Genomic DNA, 18,390 nt, shown 5'->3' with positions numbered 1-18,390 from the left:
ATGCTCCAGGACTCCGGCCTTTCTGCTGTGCGCCGCAACCCGAGCCACATTCCCAGCATGCTTTGCGTTATGTAAATTTACCAGGCGAATGCAAAGTAATAAACAAATGAGCGAGCACATTCTCTCCACGCCCCTGGCTGCTGCTCCCTCCTGCTTTCCCAGGAGTTTCCTTTCCAGGGCGATGCTGTGCACCCCACACAGATTCATTCTCCTGCATCATCCATCATTTCCTCCCCAGCATCTCTTCTGCTTTCACCAGGCTGGCAGCTGCCCAGAGCACTCCTGATGTCTGAGGAGAGGGTACAGGAGTGGGGTGTCTCACCCTTTACCCCCGCCACTTAGAACCACACGACAAACATTGCATCCTGAGTGTCCCCAGGAAAGCTACAGTGGAAACTTAAGGGTGCTTTGGAAAGTCGGTGGATGGCGTTTTGCTGGGGCAAACACGTGAAGGATTTTGTTAAAGTGGACACAGGTATGACCTGAAGCAGACACAGGAGAGAAGATGCTCTGCTAAAGCAAGCACGTAAAAGTACACGTGATGAAGGATGCGTGGCTAACGGCACGCATGTATTGGTCTGCCTTTCATTGCGTAGTTGAGCGGCATTTGTCAGGACACCATAGGGAGAAACGCACCAAAAAACTGGTGGTGTGCTGCTGCTTCTTGCCGTTTCCGAGGACTTGAGCTGATTGGCAGAGTGACGTCAGCTGACCCAGATGCACACACTGGGGCAAGACCCGAGGAGGACGCAGATGTTTGGAGGGTATAAATCGCCAGAGCGTGATGGCGGCGGAGCTAGGCTTGTTTATAGAACTCGCTGTGCAAGCTTGTGGGGCTCTCGTCTTCGCTGATCTTTGCTTCCCTGGGAGAGGCACAGCTGAGAACTCCTGGCGTTCCTCCTGGTTACCTCCTGCTGACTTGTGCAGAAGCTGAGGCCTGGCTGTCTCTCCTAAGGAGTGCCACTGCTGCGGATTCCTGTTTGCTATCCCGACTCTACCGAACCGGACTGCTGCTGTATCCGTGACGTGTTTGCGAGTGGATGGAGCTGCCGCTGCCCGCTAACCTGTGAACTGAACTGCCGATTTCCAGACAACGCAGACGGGAGTTGCTCCAAAGAACTTTTCTTAACAGATCCACTGTCCCCTGTATCCTTTCTTTCCCACTACCTCTGGTGGGTGATGAGCGACAAGAAGGATTAAAGTGTTTAAGAACCATCGTTAAAAATAGGATTTGAAAAAAATTAAACCATCCTCAGACTGACTCTCTAGAGCAGGACTGGGGATGAGTGCTGACCAGGCTGGTGGCAGCAGCCTGGGGTACTATACAGGATGGAAAACGTGGGCTAGCCTGGCAGCATTGGCTGGGCAAGAGACTCCTTGACAAGGGAGATTTTCACGTGGAGAGAAAGGCCCAGGAACGTAACTTGGAACCTCGGAATCACTATTGTTCTTTCTGTTTGATGGAAATTTCTTTTGTTACCAGGGAAAGGTGTGTGTGACTTCAGTATGCACGCGCATCTTTTTGAAGTTCTTTTTTTTTTTTTTTTTTTTTTGGTCTGAGACCAGGTATCACCAAGTAGCCCCTACCTACACTTAAACTTGCAGTAATCCTCCTGCCTCTGCCTCCCCACTGCTGGGAAGACAAGTGTGTGCCACAACCATGCCAGGCTGGTTGAAATTCTTATTTTAAAAAAATTTAATGAACAAACAAAAAGGTAGCAAAAGATAACATTTAAGGCAGGAAAGGGCTCCAGTTTCTTCTCTGTCATTTATCCTCATACCTGTGACTTTGTGTCCCCTCTTGCGTCTTGGCCCTATTCGCCCCAAGTTCACTCAGATCTTCTGTAAAATATTAAGTGGCAGATGTCACATAGGGGAATGAGACAGCTCTGCTCAGCTCACAATTCCCACCAAAAATACACTCATTTACAAGGGAAAATGTGTTGAGTCCTTGGTCCTGGGTCCACATGGAAGAGAGATTGCTTAGAAGAGTCGGGGATTTTCATACCCATGGTGGCCTTGGGAATGAAGAGACAGACAAGCAGGCTGCAAGTCACCGGGGCTCTGCCCAGTCTTCAGCTTCTGGTCAGTTCCTCCGAAAGGCTCCATGGCGGTCTGGCTTTTAGAGCAAGAGAATTGGGCCATCGACTTAGCAGCTGGGGCTGGGAGAGAAGGAACTGGTCAGCTGGAGCACCATCAAGATCAAGGCGGTTCGAGGCACCTTACAATAGTGCAGAAGAGAAGTCCCGCTATTACAGAGGGTTGGTGGAGGGGGCAGCCACTTGGATGAGTGGACTTAGTTATAACCTGCTTTTGCCATAGACTGGGGCTCTCCCATTACCCCACTGGTAATGTCCTGGGCCCGCTTGTCACTGCGCCTGTCACCATTGCTATTTTATATCCTCAGGAACATAAACTGAAGGTCTTTTTGGAAAGCCTTCAGAGAACAGACACAGAAGCTGCTGGTGTGTGTGTGGGGGGGGAGCTCTTCAGCCCCTCTTTTTACCTGCAGCCTGTGACTGGGGCTCCCCTTAAGGAGGAAGGCATGGCTCCCTGCTCAGGGGTTCAGAACCTAGAATCCCAGACTTGGATGGAGGGATAATCTATGCTCATTGTGATCACTCAAGGTCCTCCCTTCTGCTAACAACAAAGGCCACAGAGCACAGCAGTCATGGCACTGGGGTTTGTACCCAGTGAGGATCAGAGCAGGGAGAGCTGCGCCTCCATGTTGCAGCCGTTGTTGCTTACGAACAGCATTGACTCTTGTCAATACCTCAGAGTAGCATAAAGGCCTTCCTAGTCCCCAGTCTCTAGGAAGAGACCTGTCTAGTTAGAGCATCCCGGCTTCCTGCCCGTCCAGTATTGCACACTGAAAAGCCTCTCTTTAAAAGTACCTTTTAAAAGATTCATTTGCTTGGGGGTGGAGGGAGGAAGCTGGAGAGATGACTCAGCCGTGAAGAGCACTGACTGCTCTTCCAGAGGACCTGGGGTTTAATTCCCGACACCCACATGGCAGCTTGCAACTGTCTGAAACTCCAAGATCTGACTCCCTCACACAGATAGATATACATGCAGGTAAAACATCAATGCACACGAAATAAAAGCAAATAAATAAAAATAAATAAAAGATTCATTAGGTCTTATGTTGGGTATGTCTGTGCCTATGTCTGTATATGTGCACCTTGTGTGTGCAGTACCTAGAGAAGCCAGAAGGGGGTGTCAGAATCCCTGGAACTAATGTTACAGGTCGTTGTGAGCCCTCACATGAGTACAGGAAGCCAAACTTGTTTCCCCCACAGGAGCTTAACTTCCGATCCATCTGTCCAACCTCGAAACACATTCTTAAGAGAGTTTCTTAGACTTCCTCCGACCCCTCAAAGATATTTGCGACACCCAAAGGGACATTTAACTGTTCCTGGAAACCTGGTAGGGAGCTCGTGGTAACCTGCTTTGTGTCTAGAATGTGAAATATCCTCACAGGCTCACGTGTTTGAATACTTGGTACAGGGTTGTTCTAGAAAGTTGTGGGATCTTAGGAGATGGGCCTAGAAGAGAGAAGTAGGTCACCAGGGCATGGCCTGAAGATTTGGTAGCCTGACCCTGCTTCCTGCTGGCTCTCTGCATCCTGTCTGTGGAAGCAGTGTGACTGGCTAACACCTGGTCTCCACACCCACTCAGACTGGGAACCAAATACCAAAACAAAACAACAAACCCAAAAACCTCCTCCTTTAGTCTTTTTTGTTTGTTTGTTTTGTTTTTAAACACTGCATTAAATTAACTCACATGACCCCCCTTATCCACTGAGATACGCTCCTGGCCCCCCCTCCCCCAGTGACACCTCAAACTGCACAGGGTGAGTGTGGTGACCTTTTGCCTTTTCTAGCTTCTCTAGAACAACCAAATGGTTGATCCTGCGGGTGAATACCTCAGCCAAGCCCATGAGTCACACACAGTCTAGCAAGAAGAGGAAAAAGTAGATGATCAATAAACCAAGGGAGCACACGGAAGAGCCTGGAGAGAGAAGGGACACTGATGAGAATGGGGATGAGGGGCTGGGGAGATGATTCAGCCAGAAAGCGCTTGCCACATGAGGACCCGAGTTCGAATCCCCATAAAGCTGGAAACTGCAGTTCCCACAGTACCCATCTGTAGTCCCAGCATTCCTATGTCAAGATGGGGTGTGGAGACCAGCAACTCTCAGAAACAAACAAAACAAAAAGCAGCCCTGTGACAGTCAACGCAGGCAGGGGTGGGTCCTGGCCTCTGCCTCTGGGACCACACAGACTGCTGGAGCCTATCTGGGGCCAGAGTGGCCAGCCAGGAGAACCTTGACTTCTACTAAGCCTCCCTCTTGCAGGGCTGGAAATCTCAGGGTTCACTCCAACATGGAAAGTGTGGGCTCAGTAGCGCCCCACCCTGCCCCCACCCAATCTGCAGCCTGGAGCAAAGAAAGATGGGCAGATGCCAGGGAGGGCACCTTAAACCAAAATCCGGCTCCTGGCTTCCCAACACAGGCACCGGCTCACTGTAAGGGGAGGATGTGGACTTTACAGTGGTAAGCTGGCTTTCTGTGTGCTGCAAAATGTATGCAGCTGTGTGTGTGCGTGTGTGTGTGTGTGTGTGTGTGTGTGTGTGTGTACGCACATGCGCACGTGTGTACCTGGAGATGGAATGTGTGTGCACAGTGCTAACTAACGGGTGGCTCTGGGCATCTGGAAGGTGTCAGGTTTACCACCCAGAGCTGCAGCCAGTTAGCTTCTGGTTGCATTACATTCTGCATTCTGGTTGCACTACAGCTGAGCAAATTACTCTGTCCCCTCCAGAGGCCCTGTCGGGGGTGGGGTGGGGTGGCCCTTCAAAATACTGGTTGCTTTGTGAGCCTCCCCTAAGGCCCTGGTCCTGAGGGTCTGACCTGGCAAGGACAGGTCTGAGGCTGTCTTCATTTCTGCCCATGAGACAAACAGCCCAACGGAGGGTCACAGGTGGCGGTATGATCTGTGGACCGTGCCCACCCCTCTCCCAGGGCACCCTACCTTGTAACCTGTCTTCAGGGTCCTTCCTGAAGGGCTCTGCTACTCCACTATGGCTGCTCCTCAGCTTGTCTTCAGAGCTGACAGGAACACAGTGTGTATGTAGGAACTGGGGTACATTTGTACCCCGGAGGCGGAGGTGGGTTTAGGTTGACAGTTGACACCCCACCGCCTCCCCCACACACAAGCAGAGACAGACTAGGGTTGGGATGTGATATCAGGAGCTGAGAAAGGATCAGAGAGCAGAAGGGAGTCTCGGGACTGGCTCATGACACTCCACCTTGCACAAATGCCACCCCAGATGAAGGAGGACAAAGGGGAACACATCTCTCTGTCCACTCGTCCATCTGTCCATCCATCTTTGTATCCATCCCCTCATCTGTCTGTCCATCCACCTATTTATCCACCTACTCAGTTTACCAATCTATCCATCCAACAGTCAATGTACTTTCCTTCCATCCATCCATCCATCCATCCATCCATCCATCCATCCATCCATCCATCCGTCTGTCTATCCATCCATCTGTCCATCCATCCATGCATCCATCCATCTATTCATCTGTCTGTCCATCCTTCCATCCATCCATCCATCCATCCATCCATCCATCCATCCATCCGTCCATCCGTCTGTCTATCCATCTGTCTGTCCATCCATCCATTCGTCCGTCCGCCCGTCCGCCCGCCCGTCCGTCCATCCATCCATCCATCCATCCGTCCACTTATTTACCTTTCTACCCACCCACCCATTTTCATTAATCCATCTACCTCTGCATCCATCCAACCATCTGTTGACTTATTTACTCATCTATGTACCCAGCCAGGCAACCACCCGCCCATCCCTGTGAGCAATCTGGGTGAGCCCACCCTGTCTGTCCACCAGGAAGCGCTCTATAGAAGCCACTCTGTGCCTTTGCAATGCCCTGACCCACCTGGGGAACCAGGAAGCAAAAACACACAGAGTGAGCAGGAATGCAGGCCTGGGCATGCGTGTGAGGACAGCAGAGCCACTGGACCCCGGGCGCTCGAGGGCCTGCTGTTCTGCCGATTGGCCAAGGGTATCCCTGTCAGCCCCTGCTCCTGGTTTCTGATGCATGCCCTGAGGTGCCCCGAGGTCAGAGGTCCTTCAGGCAAGCCTACATCAAGCAGCTGGAGGAAGGTGTGGAGGGCAGAGGTCCCAGCAGCCCAGCGAGGGGTCCAGTTGGCCTGCCTGGGAACAAGATCTGGCCTAAGCAAATACTTCATCCCAGAACAAATGCCAAGTGACCGACAATTTGACCCTCCTTGGTGAGTGAGCTGTGGGCACCTAGGAGGTGTGTGAAAGGAGGGGTTAGAAAGGGGGGGTTAGAAAACTGGAACCAGCCACTTGGGGTGTGTCCCCCTCCTCAAAAGTAAGCCAGGCATGTTTGTACCCATAGCTGATTTTCAGGGAAAGGATTGATATCGATATCCTGGGTCCTGTCCCAGAATTCCTGGGTCACTTAAGCAGCAATGACTGTCTATGGAGCCAAGTATTAGTGACAATGATTATAATGATAATAGCAACAGGTGGCAGCCACCAGCTCTTCTACAACACTTCTTCTACACACGGGGTTGTTTCTTCTACCAACTTATTCTGGTACTGCACAACTCTGTGGGAGGTGCTTTCACAGGCCCATTTTACAGACCAGGAAACTGAGGCAGAGAGACTAAATGATAAGTCAAAATGTGTAGACGGCCACTAAACACAATGTCCACCCCTCCCTTCTCGAAGCTTCTGACACATTGAGGGACAGATCTGAAAAGCCTGTGAGACATCTGGTGACAGGTGAGGAAGCAGGAGTCCCAGAGAGGTTGAGCACAGGAGCCCAGCTAGTTGTTGCACAGCTAGATTGCACGTCTAGATTGCTTATATAGATCAGATGGCGTGTTTTAAGCATATAGACTATTTTTAGGGTAGTTTGGGGAACTTGGGCAGAGAGTACAAAACACCTGTACCTCCCGTCCCGGCACATCCTCTTCCTCTTCGGCTTCTATGAGCATCTCCCTTGCATCAGTGCTCTCTGTGCATCCAAGCCTAGCCAATCGGATACACAGTAATCGATTAATGCTCCAAGTCACATCAGTGCTCTTACACAGATTCCTAAGGTTTTTGTTGTTGTTGTTTTGGTTTTTTGGTTTGGTTCAGTTTGGGTTTTTGTTTGTTTGTGTTTGTGTTTGTTTTTCAAGACACCATTTTTCCATGTTGCCCTGGCTTTCCTGGAACTCACTCGCTCTGTAGACCAGGCTGGCCTTCGACTCAGAGACCCACCTGCCTGTGTTGCCGGAGTGCTGGGGATAAAGGTGTGCACCACCAGCTCCCTGCTCTTCACAGGTTTTAATAATGCACAGAGACAAGGCAGGTCTTCCCCACTCCCACCCACACAGCACAGCTCAAAGCCCTGAGCCTCTCTGTGCTCTCCATTCCTCCTCACCCCTCTCTGGACCCCTCAACACCCCCGGATCCATCTCCATATTGTGTCCACTAAAGCACCGATCACCATGGAGACAGTCGGGTCATTCCCACTGTGGACTCGGGTTCCCTTTGGCTCCTATGGCTGCTGGCTCCCTTTCACCGCCAGTCCCCATGGCCACCTGAGGCCTGTGGTTTCTATTTCTATACACCCGTGAGAGGCCATCTTGGTTGCATCGGAGTCTGGGTGGCCAGGAACACAGCTACTGTCAAAGCGACACCATCACGCCAAGCAGATGATGGTGGGGAGCATCCACAGGGTCCCGTGAGAAAAACAGGCCTCAGGGTGTCCAGGGCAGAACAGGGCAGCGTGAAGCCAAGAGAGCCACCGGGTGACTCTGGAGCAGCCGTGGTGATGAAAGCTTTCGGCCTGCATCCACAGAGAGACACATGCCAGCCCCACAGGGGGATTTCCCTGTTGTGTCTCCTGTGATACCAAGGGAGCCACCACGGACACCAACTGTCATCCATGGGTAGGAACACCCATTCAGTTCCCATGGGTAGGAACTTCCATGTGGGGCTGGGTAGAGAGTAAAGTGGTTGTCTCACAAGCTTGAGGAGCTGTGTGTGACTCCATTCTCCATAAACTAACATAAAAAGGCAGGTGTGCCTGCAGGCCGTGATCCCGTGCTGGGGAGGCGGAGTCCGGCAAAGCCTTCCCACTGACCACCTAGAGAGTGAGTCCAGGTCGGTGAGTGATGCTATCTCACAAAGCCAACAGTTGAGCTCTGGCCTCCACACACAACACACAAGCTGCTTACCAGCACATACATGTACACCTGTGCACACATACAACCAGTACACCCATGCATACATACATACACACATGCACACACACATATACATAAGTATGCACACATACATGCCTGCACACACATACATGCTGCTTACAAGCACATACATGTACACTCAAGCAGGCACACATATATACCTGTGCACACATACAGCCAGTACACCCATGCATACATACATACACACATGCGCACACACATATACATAAGTATGCACACATACATGCTGCTTACAAGCACATACAGGTACACTCAAGCAGGCACACATATATACCTGTGCACACATACAACCAGTACATCCATGTGTACATATACACATGTACACACACATATGCATAAGTATGCACACATACATGTCTACACACATATACATGCAGTTTATCAGCATGGGCGCATGTGCACACACACACACACACACACACACAGGTTGTAAAGAACAAGGTAGAGAAATCTGAGCCCAGCAACTGCAGGATCAAAGGCTTTATAACCATTCTCCTAAAGAGCCCAGAGGGCTGGGCAGTGGTGGCGCATGCCTTTAATCCAGGCACTTGGGAGGCAGAGGTAGGCAGATTTCTGAGTTTGGGTTAGCCTGGGCTATAGAGTGAGTTCCAGGACAGCCAGGGCTACACAGGGAAACCCTGTCTTGAAAAACAAAACAAAACAAAACAAACAAACAAAAAAAGCCCAAAGGGTCTGGATTAACATAGCCATCGTCAACCTGTGTAGAAAGGTCCCCAGTGACTGGCCACTGGGCTCTGTCCTCTCCATTTAGCTAATGACTGGCTTCCACAAGGCCTCCGTGACACACCACTCAGAGACACACAGTGGAGAAGACCCGAGAGCACTAAAATATCCAGGCAGAACACAAGGCGAAGTGTGGCGGACGGAACCCACCATCTAACAAGGAAGGGCGGGGAAGAGAGCATTCCCTGAGTCGTGGGAAGGCAGGGCTGTCGGTTCAGTGGCCACTCTGAGGTGCTCCCCCATCACACCCCACAATCGCTCCCTTGTAACGCCCCACTGCCCTGGTGAGCCCATGCTGGGCTTCATACAAGAGTCACATTCATTGAACTGCCTATAGGACGAAAAAAATTAAAAAAGCAAAAGCAAACATACCCCTTCTCCCATAGAGGAACTCCCGGGAGTTGGAGCCTTCTAGAACGCAATGGCAGCCTCTGTTACTTCTTCTGAGAAGCTTTGAACTTGAAAGATCTGTTGACGGCTGCCACACCTACCATGCGCCCGCCCCCTGCGGCTGCTGAGGGAGGCTCTTTGAAAGGGGTTGAACAGGGATGTTGGGCCGGGAATGGTTGGGCAAGGGGCGGTGAGATGGAAGGTCAGGGAGGGCTTTCTGGAAGCAGCAGGGGTTCCAAGAGAGACAGGTCTCTCTCTCTCTCTCTCTCTCTCTCTCTCTCTCTCTCTCTCTCTCTCTCTCTCTCACACACACACACACACTCACACTCACACACACACACACACACACACACACACACACACACACACACACTTTCCTTAAAGCCTAGCTGGAAATGCGGGCTTTGCTTCCCGAGTCCAGCCAAGAGTGGAGATCACTGGAAACTTCCAGATGACCAGATCCCTGCCCTGTTGGCTTCTGAGCAGAGGCTCCTTCCTCTTTTGCTCCATCCCTGTGCCAGCTGGAGTCTGGCGCTCCCCACGAGGGTTCCCCGGCCAGGATCCTCTCTGCAGAGCTCCGGGTTTGCTGCTGTGCTGAGAAATCCGTTAACCAGAGAATTCAGGAAATTGTTGAACAAAAGAATTCAGCTTGTCTGTCCCCATTTCCTCCCTCCTCCTCCCCCTCCTTCCTCTCTCCTCCTCCCATTTCTCTTCTTTCCCCTCCCCTTTCCCTTCTTCCTTCTCCCCACTCCCCACCCCACCTTTTTTTTTTTTTTTGTAGCCCAGGCTGGCCTCAGATTTACTATGTAGCCAAGGATGACCTCCTCTGCTTCTCAAATGCTAGGATAACATTCACAGCTCCGAACCGGGCTTTTCCATCTTCATTTTTTAACCTTCTCTACTCTTGTTTTTCTTTTCCATTTGGATTTTGAGCAAGACCTTCCTACCCGCTGCAATAATTCCCCCCCCACACACACACACACGAATGTCACCAAACTAAGTAAGCCAGAAAAACATCATGAAAAGCTAGGGAGGAAGGCCAGGAGACGGGGTAAACAGCAGCCAGAGAACCTTCCAGAAGAAAGCAGTATCCACTCTGGCCGAATTCCTCCGAGGTCAAGCTGCAGGTTTACCTCCCAAAGAGGGTGTCCGTCTGGCAAGAAGTTGTATCTTTAAGTCCTCAGGGTTGGAATGGGGCAGCTCCAAGGTCTCCTTGAGGACATGGGGGAGAGGAGTGGAATAGAATTCTCTGGCCCCCAGAAAATCACCCCTAAGCTTGGAACCTCCAGGTGCTGACAGAAGTACTTGGATCCAGGGAAGAAGCTCTTGGGGTGGGGGTGGGGACAGAACAGAGTTGTTTTTGAACCAGGGACCTGCAAAACCTTTAGTTGATCAGCGCTGCTCAGCTGCCTGCTGCTGTGCTGGGTGTGAACTAAAACTCCCTGCCAGACCCTTCCTCTCCCTCCAGAGCTGCCCACTGTCCACAGCTTGGCCAGTTGGAGACTCCATCTATTCATATGTATTCCATCCATCTGTCCAGTCACCCGTTTATGAACCCATCCATCTACTCATCTACACAGCCATCTATTCATCCACCCACAAATCTACCTATCCATCCATCTTCCCACCCACCTCCCATCTATACATCATCCACTCATCATCTATCCATCCATCAATCCTTCCATCTGCCTACTCACTTTACCCATCTATTCATCCACCCACCACCCACCTATCCATCCATCCATCCACCTACCTACCATCCTTCCATCCTTCCATCCATCCATCCACCCACCCACCTATCCATCCATCCATCCATCCATCCATCCATCCATCCATCCATCCACCCACCTATCCATCCATCCATCCACCCACCTATCCATCCATCCATCCATCCATCCATCCACCCACCCACCTATCCATCCATCCATCCATCCATCCACCCACCTATCCATCCATCCATCCATCCATCCACCCACCTATCCATCCTTCTACCCTTTCATCCACCTACCCACCCATCTACCTATCCACCCATCTACCACCTATCCACTCATCTACCCATGCATCCACCCACCCACCCACCCACCCATTTACTCGTCCACTCACTTCCCTCACCCACCCGCCCATCCCTGTGAGCAATCTGGGTGAGCCCACCATGTCTGTCCACCAGGACGCGCTCTATAGAAGCCACTCTGTGCCTTTGCAATGTCCCGACCCACCTGGGGAACCAGGAAGCAAAGACACACAGAGTGAGCAGGAATGCAGGCCTGGGCATGCATGTGAGGACAGCAGAGCCACTGGACACCGGGCCTGCTGTTCTGTCCTCACCTCTCTCCTTCCCTCGGCCCTGCTCTTAACACAGCTGCCTTCCCTGCTTTCTAGGACTCTCTTCTTCCTTTTCCTGCCAGTGCTCCCCACTGGATCACTCACTGCTGCCCCGCCAGAGTCCTTTATCTCTTGACCTTCTCTGTTCAGCCTCCTCTCTTCACTCTGATTTGCTTCATGGGCTTCCTCAGGTAAAGAATGTACCACAGCCAGACCTAGTACACACGCCTATGATCCCAGTGCCTAGAAGACTGACACAGGGAGGGAACAAATATGAGGCTAGCCTGGGCTACATGGTGAGACCTTGTCAATAAACAAGTAAGCAAACAAACAAATGAACTCTTAAAAAAAATGCCGGGCAGTGGTGGCGCACACCTTTAATCCCAACACTTGGGAAGCATAGGCAGGCAGATTTCTGAGTTTGAGGCTAGCCTGGTCTACAGAGTGAGCTCCAGGACAGCCAGGGCTACACAGAGAAACCCTTTCTCGAAAAATAAACAAACAAACAAACAAAAAATAAGCTAAGCATAGTGGTGCATGCCTTAATCCCAGCAGAGAAGCAGAGGCTAGCCTGGTCTACATAAGTTCTAGGACAGTCAAGGCTTCATAGAGAGACCTTATCTCCAAACAAACAACAAACCCAAAGCAAGCAATCAAAAAATGCAGTGTGTGCCTTGGGGTCTTTGTCCCTGTTGAAGGAACTCCCTTGAGTGCCCCACCCCACCCCTCGCACCCACTCCATGCGATTTGAGGTGTTTGTCCCCACTGGTGACAGCTCACCATGGGTCCTTTGTCCTTTTAAAATGATCTTTTCTCCTTGTCTGCACAGAGCCACAGAGGCCAGAGCTCTGGTCTGGCCTCCAGCAGGTGCTTAAGCAATACTTGTTGATAGAAGCGATGTCAGACAACTGCCCCAGGAGGGAGGCCCTCTGCTCTGCCTCTGCTCCTCAGAGCCCTAGCTGCCCTGCCTGGCCCCACAGAGTCCCTGGCATCCCAACTCTGCCTTTCCTGTTGCCGAGGCCACTGTGCCCGGCAGCTTCCCACACACAGTCCTCTGTTTGTCCTTTCAACTGGGAAACTGCATAGCCTGGACTAACAGGCACACAGACCACTATTAGAGGGGACGGTAGCCCGGAGATCTCTTCTTGGTGTCAGGGGTGACAAAGGGTGCTGCCCCCCATCTCCCACACACAGTCTCCTCCAAGGTCATGTGGTCCAGGCTTGCCTGACCCTCCCTGTGTAGCCAAGGATGACCTCAGACTTCTAATCCTCTCTTTCCCACTTCCTAGTGACAGTGTGCGCCACCGCGTCTGGCTCCGACTTCTAAGCTGTCTTTTCCACTCACCGTAGCCCGCAGCGTCAGCGTGCCCTCGGATGCCATGCTCCGGTCTCTGCCTCTCGAAGCTGCTCTTGAGACAAACGCAGTGCCATGCTGAGAGGAGCAAAGCACTGCCGGGCCTCAGAGCAGACACACAGGACCCATGGTGAGCTGTCACCGGTGGGGACGATTCCGTGTCCTTTGAGCTTTGGATAAGACAGAAAAGCTGCTTTGAACAACATTATGGGGAAGCTGGGTGATCTGATAGGGATAGAAATTACGCAACCTTACCCCCTACCTGGACACCTCTCCTTCATGGCTCTGGAGCTGGACAAACCATCTTTGTCCCAGGGTGGCCCTGCCCACGCAGGGCCAAGGGTCCAGCAAGCATGCGCTGACTTTGAAATGGCCCTGCTGATGGACAGTGTGGTGCCTCCTGCGCACCCGGGCGTCAGATGTGCCCATAGGGTGTATACACTCACACCTGAGGGCTGGGGCAGGGGAAGGGCTTCAGGGTTGGCCTTTCAGTCCAGGACTCTCTCTACTTTCCAAAACAAAAACCAGGGCCTCTGGCTACTTGAGGATCCCTGGGTTGGCTGGTGGCCACCCCTGGCTTGCAGGGTGTTCTGTGTTTTAATGACCCTCTCCCTGCCAGGCTTCTTTAATTGCACTCAGAACATAAATAGGCTTCTGTTTATGGGAACTGGGGGACAGTGGAGAAAGGACCTTTTCACCGACAGCTCCTTGAAGCCCGAGGCGTGAAGCAGCGAGTCCGCGGCCAGGAGGAGCCTCCCGGAGTGGGACGTGAGGCCCAGGGCAGGGCCAGGCTCTGCCAGGCCCCTGTGGCTGTCTTGTAGTTTTGTATGAAGCCCTGAGGCCCAAGCTACCCCGTCACCACACTCCCGCTGGGCTGGGAGTGAGAACTGAACAGGCTCTGACAGAGGCCACCAGGACAGCATCGGTGGCCAGTGGGCGACATCGGTGGCTCAAGCTGGACCCTGAGCCAGGCACTGAGGGAGAGTCTCCCAGGCAAGGCTGGGCTCCAGAGAAGACTCTGATCCCTGAGGCAAGAGGAATGGACTCTGGTCCAGACTAAGGGACTGCTGAGACACCCAGTCTGGACCACAGTTGTGAGGTGCTGGCTTCAGTGACATTTCCTGGTCAATGTCCCCAAGGACAGACAAGACAGCATTGGCTACTGAGAGAAAAGGCTACTCTTGGTCTTTCCTCTGTTCTTTTCTCTCCACTCATGCTATGTATGTATGTATGTATGTATGTATGTGTATGTATGCATATACATATTTTATATTGTATATATATGTATATATACATATACACATTACACATTATATATGTACATATATATATATATATATATATGTATATATAGTCAGCTGGATGGTGGTGGCACACGCCTGTAATTTCAGCACTCTGGGAGGCAGAGGCAGGCAGATTTCTGAGTTCGAGGCCAGCCTGGTCTACAGAGTGAGTTCCAGGACAGCCAGGGCCTCACAGAGAAACCCTGTCTTGAAAAAAACCAATATATATATATATATGTATATATATATATATATATATATATATATATATATATACACACACACACACACACACACAGTCAACTTGAAAAACTAGAGTCACCTGGAAAGAGGGAGCCTCGACAAGGAACCGCCTCCATCAGACTGGCCTGTGGGTGTGTCTATGAGACATTTTCTTGATTAGTGATTGACGTGGGAGGGCCCAGCCCACTGTGGATGATGCCACCCCTGAGCAGGCGGTCCTGAGTGCTCTAAGAAAGCAGGCTGAGCAAGCCAAGGAAACCGAGTCAGTAAGCCGCACTCGTCCATGACCTCGGCTTCAGTTCCTGCCTCCAGGTTCCTGCCTTGAGTTCCTGCCCTGGTTTCTCCCTGATCCTTTGCCTGGAAGCTGTGAGCTGAATAAACCCTTTCTGGGTTCCTTTTAGTCAGTGTTTTATCACAGCAACAGGGGCCCAAAGTAGAATGGTGTGCACAGCGGCCATGTGATTGGGTGTGTGCATGTGTGTGGGTCCATGTGTGTTGATAACACTCTGTGTGTACATGTGTGTGAGAGGTTTGTTTGTATATGTGTGTGTAAGGAGACCCTTTCTAAGGATTCACATACAGCTTGGGAGTATGGGGTAGGGTTCCGGTGGGAAGGGGGCCTCACCAACTCACCCAGCGACACACTTCTATACTGTCCGCAAAGGCCCCTGCGCTGACTGGTTTTATGTCAACTTGACACACGCTAGAGTTAGTTACCTGAAAGGAGGAGGGACTGTCAATTGGGAAAATGCCTCCATGGGATCCAGCGGTAATGTATTTTCTTACTTAGTGATTGACAGGGGAGGGCCCAGTCCACTGTGGGTTGTGACATCGCTGGGCTGGTGGTCCTGGGTTCTAGAAGAACGCAGGCTGAGCCACCAGGGAAGCCCTTTCCTCCTTCACTTGCTTTGGGTCAAGGTGTTTCTCTGCAGCAGCAGTAAATCTAACTGAGACAGCCCCTTTTTGGAATTTGGTAGAAGAAACACGTATACCTCCTAAAGCTTGAGCCACGCCTCCCTGGCCCACCCTAGGAATGATGTCATTCTCTGTGTGCGGCTCCCGGTGTCCCCAGGGAGGCCCTAGCACTAGCCCACAGAGTCTGCTCCAGGACCGACCCCTTGGTCACGCTGTCTGAATTGAGGCCCGGCAGTCCCCCTCTGAGTGTTCCCAGTCTCCTCTCTCATGGAGACACAGCCCTCCGTGTTGGCCGATCTTTTTAGATTGGGTGGCTGGGTCCCTGGGAAGAGCTGACTGGGAACCTGTTTGAGAGAGCACCCAGAGAGTGTGTGTGTGGAAGGTGTGTGTGTGTGTGTGTGTGTGTGTCAGGGGAACACAGCAGGACCCTCTTGGTATGTGGAGTCAAAACAGGACACAGAAGTGTGGATTGGTGTGAGTGCAGCTCACTGGGGACAGGGTGCCCCGCCCCTGTGCACCCTCATGGTTCCTACTCTTAGCTCACGCTGCAGCTTGGCATCTTTGGCACTGCCCTCTTCCCAAGCCTGCTAGCGTCGGAGCTTTCTTTGAAGGCCACGGGATGCCAACATTTCTGCCTTACATGTTTCATGACCCTTTGGGATCCAGTGGACGGCCTGTCCCCCGCATCCATCAGAGCAGGCTTCCAAAGCTGTGTGACCTCAGGCAAGTCAGGTGACCTCTCTGAGCCTCCACTACTCCGTCTACTTTATTTAACAATGGAGGGAAAATTTCTTGAGTGTCAGGCCAGTTTGCAGGCCTTAAGTTCAGTCGTCGCTTGTGCCTTTGTGAGGAGTCTGTGAGGGCCCAGGCCTGCTCTAGGGCAGGTTAGTTTACTGGAGCTTGGACTAAGAGGCTGGTGGCTTCTCCCAAGCCGGAGACAGGTGCATGTCAGGACCACTTCACTTATTCTTCCTGTGACATATTTGTGTCCCCTGTCACTTTCTTTCTTGCTCCAAATTCCCCTACTTCAGAACTTTGAGGTCAGGGCTGGAGAGATGGCTCAGAGGTTAAGAGCACTGACTGCTCTTCCGAAGGTCCTGAGTTCAAATCCCAGCAACCACACGGTGGCTCACAACCATCTGTAATGAGACTGACGCCCTCTTCCAGTGTGTCTGAAGACAGCTGCAGTGTGCTTACATATAATAAATAAATAAATCTTTAAAAAAAATTAAAAAAGAACCTTGAGGTCCGGAACTCGGAGCGTAGCCAGCATTTGCCTGGTGCGGCCCTTTCTGTAGCACTGCTTAGACGGGGTGCTCAGATCCTAACAGACCCCATTTCCAGTGCTTCCCTCTTAAGATCCTTGGCAGCTGCCTGCAGCCAGCCCAGCTCATGTCTATGGAGGCTTTATGCCCTTTTCTGACCTCTGACCTCTGACCTCTGTTTCTAGGCCATCTGGCCTTGGGAGGCGTCAAGCGTGACAGTACTGCCTTTCAGTGGACTGCAGCCCCGGGGTCCGTGGCTACAGATCCCTATAGGTCAGAAGTCATGGCCTCAGTTACCTGTGTGGGGCATTCGCTTGGTATTTGACATTTGATATAAGACTGTTTTTTTTTTCCCTGTCCATTGGTGTCCGTGTGCCTTCTATGTTGCCCGGTATAGTTTGGTTCCTTCCAGGGGAAGCCGTGTACTGGTGCACAGGGCAATGTCTAGGAGTCAGCCAGCATCGACCTAAAGGAGCCACTGATACAGGAGTGTCTCTGTTCAGAGTAAATGGAGCTCTGGTCAGGACTGTAGGAGGGGAGGCCCAGGCCTGCATCAAAGATATCAAGACAGACTTCTTGTAATTTTTTTTATTTTATTAGATATTTGCTTTATTTATGTTTCAAATGGTATCCCCTTTCCTCATTACCCCTTTGAAAACCCCCATCCCATCCCCCTCCCCCTGCTTACCCCCCCCCCCACTTTCCTGACCTGGCCTTCCCCTACACTGGGGCATCGATCCTTCACAGGACCTACGGCCTCTCCTCTCACTGATGCCTGACAAGTCCATCCTCTGCTACATATGCAGCAGGAGCCATGGGTCCCTCCGTGTGTACTCTGTGGTTGTGGTTTAGCCCCTGGGAGCTCTGGGGGTTCCTGTCATGTTCAAAAGTCAGGACATCAGAAGTTTTTTTAAATAAGGTTTTATTTTGAATTGTGTGTACTGTGTGTATCTACCTGTAGGTTTATGGGCTTTTGAGTGTGAGTACTTGTAGAGGCCAGAAGAGGGCATCAGTCTGGAACTGGAGTTACGGGTGATTGTAAGCAGCCCATTGGGGGGTGGTAGGATTTGAACCCTGATCTTAAGAGCTCAGATACTGACATCAAAATTTGAAGTGGAGCCAAGGCACCTCCTCCCCGCCCCCCTGCACTTTTTCTGTTTTTGCTTTTTCAAGACAGGGTTCCTCTGTGTAGACCCAGGTGTCCTGGAACTCCCTCTGTAGATCAGGCTGGCCTCGAACTCAGAGATCCACCTGCCTTTGCCTCCTGAGGACTGGGATTAAAGGCGTGTGTCACCACTGCCCGGCTCACCCTGCACTTTCAAAGTCCTGGCCCTTAACTCATTCTCAGGTCACCTTTGGTGGTTTCCAGGAGGGTCTCTGGGGGCTGTTGAGGGTTTAAGAGGTTAGGGCTTTTTCTGCTCAAGGGCTGCTTCCTCTGAGAAGTCCTCCCTAATTGACTGGCACAGCTGCCTCTGATTTTCCTGCCGGTGGAAGCTTCGCTGAGCCTTGGCCTGTCTTGGGTGACATATCTCCCCTTCCCACAGGGTGGTTCTGAGGGCAGGTCA

This window comes from Apodemus sylvaticus, chromosome 22, assembly GCF_947179515.1.
Source record: "Apodemus sylvaticus chromosome 22, mApoSyl1.1, whole genome shotgun sequence".
Classification (NCBI taxonomy): domain Eukaryota; kingdom Metazoa; phylum Chordata; class Mammalia; order Rodentia; family Muridae; genus Apodemus; species Apodemus sylvaticus.
The sequence above is the reverse complement of the archived record's forward strand: the minus strand, read 5'-3'. Positions refer to the sequence as shown.